Here is a 9589-nt window from a genome sequence, read left to right on the forward strand (position 1 = left end):
AACAGTGTTCCCACAGTGTTATTTGTTTTATCTCTGTGGACAACATAAACATTACACTCCTGCTGCAAACAGTCTGTTTTCTCACTGATCAACGGTCATCCAGCCACAAGTTGTGTAAGAGGTGGGATCTACTGCAGTGAACCCAGGAACTGTATGGAGGATATTTTAAGAGTCTGCTGCAAGCCATCACTACAGTATACAGTAAGGAACGTATCATTTAGCAGCCGAAAGCTGTGCACCCCAGCAGGAGGCTAACTAAACAAAATTCAATAAGTAGTTCTTAGGGTGTGGGTAACCGGTGAATCAAAGAAAAGCAAGTCCCCTTAATAAATGATGAATTCTTCCGCTAGGACCACTCCAATGTTATTGTAAACAACAATGAAATCTTGATAAAGGGCGCACAACCCGAAACGCGTAGGTGTGCGTTTGCTGTGACATCCAGGGGTTATGTTTGATCCTTTTATCCAATAAAGGAACTCTCTTTCTGCCACCGTTAGCCTCCTCCATCTTTTCAGGCAGTGCACTGCCTTTGTCTACCTACAATAAGTAGTTCTTACCCTGACAGATTTAGTAACCCAATAAACACAGTTCTTTCATGGCAGACTTCTAGCCTCTCAGGACTCCATACTGACAGCCATCTCCTAGACCTCTGTGTGAGACACTGGCTGTATTCTCAGGCTGTCTTTTAAACCTTATGGCTCAGGTTAATTGGTTAAACCTGGAAGCTGCTGGCAGCACATGTCAACCACATCATGGTGGGAACAGAGCACGCTCTAATCTTCTGCTGACATAAAAGGAATCTCTGACGCTATCAAGCGAGGTACAACCAGCATTACAATATTTCTGAAAAGAACCGTAAATGTTTGTTTGAGGAATTTGTACTGGTAAAATTAAATAAATATAATGAGGTACCTAAAAATGTCATATTTATATTGTTACATTTGTTTCCACATATATAAATGTCTAAAGGTGGCTTTTGATATTTGCAGATAAAAATCGAGTTACTTCAAGATCATCAAAACTGGGTTTTTTTGTGTAATTAACTTTTCAAATATGATCTGCATTTTTCTTGTTAAATTATTTATGCAAGTTCATTTGCCTTTTTCCTTCACTGGCACGAAGAACAAGGTATTCAAAAGGAAGCACATTAGTAATTCCCTTGACTCATGTTTTCCTTTTGTATCAAGAATTGTGATATTTTGTATAGCAAAGCAGACACATCACATGCTTTGGCACTTGTAGGTAAGTGGTCACGTGCTAATTGAACTAATCTGAACCACACCGCTCTGATACCCAGTCTCATCTGTCCTCAGCTCATTTTCCAATAGAAGGCTTTTTGGTTTCCTGCTACAGCCAAAGGAGATGTGGCAATGCACCGTGTGCAATTACCATGACCACTGGAAGAGGCACTGTCAGCGAACATCTGTATCCTCATCTGCCTCCAGGCATAAGGATCAGGGTCAGTGTATGAGGGACACCACCACCACCCTCTGAAGGAAGAGATCATCCACTGTTTCTCCAAAATGGCACAGCAAGACCAGGCAGGCTCCATGGTCCACTTTTCTAGGAGTTCTGCTTCTAGAAGGGAAGCCCCTCCGGCATTTCCATTATTTGGAACAGTTGTGGGCAGACTCGGAAAATGCTGAAGCCAAAGCAGTTTGAGTGCTGGCTTGTTTGGAACTACACAAAATTGAATATGAATATGATGCCCTTTGCAAATTGGCTGTGAGATGATGGTGTAAGGATGGACACAAGCTACTGGCACTGACAAGTGTGTCTTAATCAATGCCTACAGTAAGTCAACAGCAGGAGCTGCAACGCTTAGCTAAGTTTGTCTTAAAATTTCAGCCTCTTTGATCTCTGATCTCTGTTATTTTTCCTGTGCTACTAGACCGTCAGTGTTCAGTTAGACACACAGGTACTCTAAAGAGTGTTTTTCACAGGGTAATAGTATGTCCCTGGGCCCATCCTCCCACCCATGCGTTACTGAGAGTTGGAACACACTGGTAGTAACTAGTAGTTAGGAGATGCATACATTCAGTAAACTAAGCACTATGCCATCCTAGATGTTACATTTGGTGGCTGGCCTGCTAAATTCCAAAATAGATGTTATGGTTGTTGTAGTTGGCAGAGAAGTTTGAGTGCCAGTTTGTTTGAAACCCCCACAAGATGTTTCAAAATAAAATATAAATATTGTACCCACGTCTGCTTGCCATCTCTTCCCCTGTATATGGTGTTAACCTTGTCATTTAATACTGACTAACCTTAAAACTCGCGCCACAATTCAAGCATCCTAATAGCACTCATGGCTATTGTCGCACACTCAGTCACTCCTACCACCCAGTGTGGACAAGCACTGCCATCTACAGCACTTACTCCCTCACCTGCTGTCTCTGTATGTTTCCCATCAAACCTCTTAGATTGTCATCTCTTCGGGGAAGGGATTTCCTTTCCTATTGTCTGATTTTGCTGCACTTATTGTATTATTATAATTCCCTGTACTGTATGCTTTGTGAAGTGCTGAGAATACTTTTGGTGCTACATAAAGACATACAATACAGTACAATTTACAAGTTGGCAATGTGATAATGATGATGCTCCTAATGATCAACAAAAGCCAGTGGCATGTCAGTGTTATTGTACAGGTTAGACCGGCACTCACTTATGATTGCACCAGCTCCACTAAACACTCTGACAACACGCTTGTAGGAGGACAACTGAGCCACTCAACTGTCACCTTTGCAAGAGCAGGCCATGCTTCTATTTTAGCCCCCAGTATTCAAGTGGATCAGAGTCAGGAGGCAGGACTGAAGTATTACTAATATACACGTCCACCATGTCCATAGCACTTGTTGAATTGGAGGTGGCTGTTTCTGCACTATTGCGTACCATGCCATAGTGATGAGTCTCAATACGTTCTGCTGTCACCTCCACCACTACAACTTATACTTCACTTGACTTGAGCCCTGAGAGGAGCAAAGTAGTTTAGTGTCATTGTGTCAATGCTGTTGCTGATGAGGATGATGAACACTATGTTGTCTGTTTCTGTGTGGAATTTACCACCACTGATGCCACTCTGTGAAGCTTCTGCTTCATATCCCTCCTCTCGATGCCTTTCCTCCTTTTCCATCACTGCCTTACCACAAGCAATTAGCTTCTCCTTGCAATTTGCCACCGTCTCTTCCTCATTGGACACAATGGCTTTCATTCTTTGAAAGGTGAGGGTCTAAGAGTGTTGCCTGAAAGTATTTATCTCTCCGTTTGATAAGACAACAAAGGGTAATTTCTCAGACATTCATCATAATCACCGTTATGTTGCATATTCATTAATGTCTTTTTTTAGAGGAAAATCAGAGGGATGATCTGCCTTATGCCAGCATTTTCACAGCTCACAAGATGTGACTGCCTCAGAAGACCTCAGCAGCATACACAGGTCTCCCATCAGATACTTGCATAGAAAACCGAGTATAAGCTCAAGGAGGGCAACACAAAGTGTAATAGTATACAGTGTAAATTGGATAAACCGGAGCATGTACCGGGTTGTAGAGGTGAAATAAAGTAAATTGGAGGATGTAAAATAGGAAGAGGCACAACAATGGGGTAAGAGGAATGGAGTGGAAACTAATTTGCTTGAAAGGGCTAAGTGAAGCCACGCAAAAATGTGTACCTCTGTTTGTGGTAGCCTCGTGTCGATGGCTTGCACGGTGTGGATAGACAATACACATGACAACGCACCGTCCTGTTCCTCTGGCTGAGTTGTCTGTGTGTCAGCTGTTGAGGAGATCCAATTTATATATACTGTATACTATTACTCTTTTTGTAGCCCTCCTTGAGCTTATACTCGGTTTCCCATGCAACTGTCTATACATTACCGGTTTTGCTCGGAAGATACAACGCTATATACTTTTCAAGGTAGACTATTACATTGGTTTTAATCCTCTTTTGCTGGTGAGTTAACCATTTTTTCTTGGAGTGGCAGTGTAACCGATCTACACACTACTCTATCTATCTACTCAATCGACCAAAAGCCTCGGGGGCTACGGAGGACTAAGTTACCAGCTGATTCTCAGGCAGAGATACATCAGCCGGTTGAACAGGACGCTGTATACAGATGTCATCGGAGGATCTCCTCAACAGCTGACACACAGACAAGTCAGCCGGAGAAACAGGACAGTGTGTTATCATGAGTGTATTGTCTATCCACACCCGGCGCCCCAGAGACACGGGGCTACAACAAACAGAGGTACACATTTTTGCGTGGCTTCACTTACCCCTTTCAAGCAAATTAGTTTTCACTCCATTCCTCTTACCCCATTGTTGTGTCTCTTCCTATTTTACATCCTCCAATTTACTTTATTTCACCTTCACATGCTCCGGTTTATCCAATTTATATATATACTGTATACTATTACACTTTTTATTGCCCTCATTGAGCTTATACTCGGTTTCCTATGCAACTGTCCATACATTACCGGTTTTGCTCGGACGACACAACTCTATCTACTTTTCAAGGTAAAACATATAGGACACCTACAAGCTCATATTGAACCCCCAAAATAACTACAACATATATATAAGCATATAAGTGTCACAGAGGAGTGTTACTGAGCATGGCAATATATATTTAAAACCAGAGACAGAACATGAAACACATACAGAGCTCAGTGCACATACAATGACACCTATACACGGTACAGTGCCTCTATATATATACGTGGGCCATAATGAAGCTCTTATTAAACTGTACATTACCAGGGAAAGCACTTTGTATTAGATTTGTCACAATCAAACTGCAAGCAAGCAAGTTCCCCTGAGAGTGGGAGATGCAATGGAGTGAGCTTTTAACCATTTGAAAGCGGGAGGGCTTGTAGGTGTCCTGTATGTTTTACAATTCTTGTTCAGCTGGTCATGGCTGATTTGGAGGGTGGCTCCTCCTCTCTAGTTTGAAGCTCACCCCCTCCCACTTTTAAATGGTTAAAAGCTCACTCCATTGCATTTCTCACTCTCAGGGGAACTTGCTTACAGGTTGATTGCGACAACTCTAATACAGAGTGCTTTTCATGATAATGTAATAAGAGCTTCAATCAGACCTAGAACTATGCAACTAATTTTGACAGATTTATTATAAATCACTCTTCCTGGTAATGTACAGGTTATTAAGAATTTATATTAGTGTTAGGTACCCTTGAGATGTGGTCTGCCGTGTAGAGGCTCAAGGGCTTACAACACTTTGGCCAAAGAGTTAAACTAAAAGACCATTTTATTCAAAAGATATCTATATATATATATATATTTAGACACTGTACCGTATATAGGTGTCATTGGATGTGCACTAAGCTCTGTCTGTGTTTCATGTTCTGTCTCTGGCTTTAAATACTTTTCAAGGTAGACTATTAAATTGGTTTTAATCCTCTTTTGCTGGTGAGTTACCCATTTTTTCTTGGAGCGGCAGTCTAACCGATCTACACACTACTCCTCCCATCAGATACCACTGTCCAGGCCCCACACAGCTGCCTGGCATACTCCACTACAGAACCTTCAACCACCTTCTGCTGCTCATAGAGATGCTCAAGCATATATCATTTTGAATTTCTGCGTGTAGACACCTCTATTTTTAGCTGGTGAGGAGGCAGCTTGTTTAGCTCCAGCAACCTAGACAGGGCAATATGGGCTATGTAGGATATGCTTAAGTGAGCACATATTTTTATGGAAACTGACAAAATGCCCTGCAGATCCCTACAATGACCTAGAACCTGTAGTATAATAAAGTGGCAGCTAAATTGAAGAAAATGAACTGGTCAAACTGTACTGTACCGTACACTGTACTAGTAGGATAACAACACAGTTAATTCAATTCCTGCCAATATATATTGAAAGAAGGATAATTCTGACACAGGACTTGCATTGTCTATTCAGGAAACCAGTAAAACACAATAACAAGATTTATTGAAAACCTATTTATAGCTATTACATTACAAACTTTGTAACACATTTTCCCTGTCATCTAAATGGAGATGGGTTCATGTTTTTCTTTTTGTGCATGGTGTCCGCAAACAATGAAGGGTTCAATATCCAATTGACAAAACATATAAAGTAATAAGTATAAAGTTTAAATACTTCAATAATAATAATATTGGTTATTTAGTTAAACCCTTTGGCCAAAGCGTCATAAGCCGACATACCAAAGTCAAGGTATAACCAAATTAATGCAGGTCCTAACACTAAACTGTGAACCCTTCCATTTATCTCTGTATGGGGGGAAGCAACCACAGTGAGTCCTGTTCAGTCAGCAAAATGCTAGAACCTCCCAAGTTAAAAAGGTGCGGAGGGGTGAGCTCTGGGAGGATGGGCCAGAGATCAGTGAGCTTCTTTGAAGGGAGATGTGGCAGTGAGGGGGTTAACGGGTATGGTGTTGGGCTGTTAGAAGTTCCGGCACAGGTGGACTTCAGTGCGTTTTGATTAGACATTGACATTAAAGACCTGCAGAGAGCCTCCATGGGGAGACAATGCTGCACTGATTCTAGAGATGGCTGATAACAACTAATATGAGAGGCTCAGGCAGAGCATTTAGATGGGTATTTGAAAGGTACCATCAACTGCATTATTTTATTTGTCGTTTTTGGTTTCTGTAAATATGGTTATGATGCAATAAAGGCTGCGCCAAAGAGTGTCTGAATCTACAACACAGTCCTGAATCCACCCGTTTACAGGAGAGTTTACAATAGTGGGGTTATGTTTGTATTACAATAGTTGTGCCAACCAAGGATTGTCCATTTGGTCCCATTTTTGTTTCAGATATATGAATACATCCTGAGTCTTTGCTACAAATTTCCTTCCAATGTCTTTGTCTCAATACAACTACCAGGAACCAGTTCCTGCAGCTGATTTGTTTTTCTGGACATCATATAAAATTCAATTACACATCAAAGTAAAATGACATTGCAAAGTGTATGAAATGCTAATGTAATACTGTACATGTGTGCATCGAGTCTTCCATTGCCTATTAATTGTACAGTGCCTGGATTAGCATGCTCTGCCTCCCAAAGAACGGGGCTGTTTAAACAACAGATAGCATCATGCATGCTGTGTGTGCGTGTGTGTGTGTCAAATAGATAAGGCAAGTTCATAAAAGTACAAAACCGAGCGCTTTTTCACTGTTAGACACATTTATAAATATGAAAGGCTTCTGAATCGAATATGGACATCAAACAGAGACATCAAACAGTATTTATTAAATGGCGTGATGACAAAATCCAGAGACATTATGTATCAGTAATCATAGTTACTTTAGAGCAAAAATAGTGGGGAATTGTCAAACCAGGACAAGGTTAAATGGAATGTTCAAAAGTCAACATTTTGATTTGCCTTAAAAGGGTTTAATCACGTTATCTATAACGAAGTAAAAAAATTAATGTATCATTTGGTTTTGCTGTCAGATAATCAGTGACCTAGTTTTAGCACATATTAAATTGCAAAGGTATCAGCCTGAGCCAAATCTTTTTTTGCTTTTGCTTTTTACTTTTTAGTATTGATTTATATATTAAGAAATTTGTGCATTAACATTTTTTTCTCACAGCTTCTTTCAATTGGAAACAAGTTAAAATGCCCTCTACTAATAGCTGTAATTACTGCGGACTTGTATTGGTAAATTGGATTTTCTATCCAACTTCTTTATAAATATATGCATGCAGATGAGCATACAGCTATATTTGCATATTTGCTTTCCTGTGGAGGGTTTTTGTCACTTTTTTTACTCACCATAACTTAACTCGGTATTATGGTTTGGCCTATCCCATAAGCCTCTCTTGCATTCCCAGTAAAATCAACCCCACACTGATGAGACCCATCAAGGTCGAAACAGCTGTCTGTGGGTGGTTTTCTGGGTATGCACCTTAACCCTGGCTGTGCTCGAAGCTGTGACCATGCAGCAAGCTTAAGCCTATAGGGAACCATGTTAAAAATGGTTATTGAGGCAAAAAGTGACACTGTGTGCTCATTTGCATGTCATTTCCCAGAATCCCTTGCTGCAGTGGAAGTGCTGTATGCTGGGTGATAATGGGGAAAGGCGGGGTTGCAGACCTGCCTAAGACATGCAGATGAGCATACAGCTATATTTGCATATTTGCTTTCCTGTGGAGGGTTTTTGTCACTTTTTTTACTCACCATAACTTAACTCAGTATTATGGTTTGGCCTATCCCATAAGCCTCTCTTGCATTCCCAGTAAAATCAACCCCACACTGATGAGACCCATCAAGGTCGAAACAGCTGTCTGTGGGTGGTTTTCTGGGTATGCACCTTAACCCTGGCTGTGCTCGAAGCTGTGACCATGCAGCAAGCTTAAGCCTATAGGGAACCATGTTAAAAATGGTTATTGAGGCAAAAAGTGACACTGTGTGCTCATTTGCATGTCATTTCCCAGAATCCCTTGCTGCAGTGGAAGTGCTGTATGCTGGGTGATAATGGGGAAAGGCGGGGTTGCAGACCTGCCTAAGACATGCAGATGAGCATACAGCTATATTTGCATATATATATATATATATATATATATATATATATATATATATATATATATATACAACATTACCATTCTCTCGTCCGGTAAAGAAAGACTGCACTCGGTTCAGTAATCATGAAAAACTGTATTGGGCATTTGAATAGAAAAGATAAGTCACCCAATCCGACGTTTCGGTCCTGGAATAGGATCTTTAATGTTGTTTTTCTATTATTTGCGACTAGCACCTGTCTATATGAACCAGTAAATTGAGTGCAAGCTGTGATGTTTGTTTATATATATATATATTGGATCTTTTACCTCTGCTGCCCTCTCACGTCTAAACCTTTTCACTAATCTCTCCATATCGACAGTATGAGACTCTCTTCCACTGAATATCTGCCATGCACCTTCACTTTCCATTTTTAAATCCCGGCTGAAATGTGACCAAATAAAATAAGCCTCTCATCAAATGCTTTATGCATCCACTACTGACTACAGATGCACTTGACCAAATAAATGCACTACACCTACAGTCTTGAAGTCTCCAAATATACCACTTAGGTTGTAAGCTCTTTGGAGCAAGCTTTCCCATTGCCTTATTTTGTCATTTACTTTCTGCTCGTATCCCCATTGTTCGTTCTTTATCCCCCATGTATTGTAAATTTGTAAAGTGTTGTACACTGTTGGTGCTTTATAAATACAATTACACATATACTACCTACAGTATATTGTCACATTGTTAACTGAGCTTTAACATGCTCAGGGGCCAGTGCTGAAGCATACTTTCCCCAATTTGTGTCCAAGCCTTGTTGTTTCAACAACTGGATATTCTAATACTTCAGGTCTTAATTGGATATAAATTAAAGTAGCATGTAACCTACAGTACTCAGGCACTTTTTTCTGTGTCATAATAGTAGCCCTGTAGGAGGAAACTAACAGAAAGCTACCCTAAACATATTGTATAATTCAGTGGAATCTCCCATCATTCTGTGCCCAGGAGATGATTTAGGTCCAAGGTGACCAAATCCAGTCCTCAAGGTCTACCAAGTCAGTTTTTAAGGATATCCCTGCTTCAGCATAGTTGGCTCATTTAG

At 40.6% G+C, this 9589-nt stretch overlaps 1 long non-coding RNA gene across 1 annotated transcript in view; it reads left to right on the forward strand.

Moving 5' to 3' along the window:
• LOC142501938 (uncharacterized) overlaps nucleotides 1-1857 on the forward strand; it is a 37822-nt gene extending 35965 nt beyond the window's left edge. The window contains exon 3 of the long non-coding RNA XR_012803604.1: nucleotides 1314-1857. This is a non-coding gene — a long non-coding RNA (uncharacterized LOC142501938). The remainder of the gene's footprint in view (nucleotides 1-1313) is intronic.
• Nucleotides 1858-9589: the final 7732 nt, after the last annotated feature.

The sequence above is a fragment of the Ascaphus truei genome, chromosome 8, assembly GCF_040206685.1.
Source record: "Ascaphus truei isolate aAscTru1 chromosome 8, aAscTru1.hap1, whole genome shotgun sequence".
Lineage (NCBI taxonomy): Eukaryota > Metazoa > Chordata > Amphibia > Anura > Ascaphidae > Ascaphus > Ascaphus truei.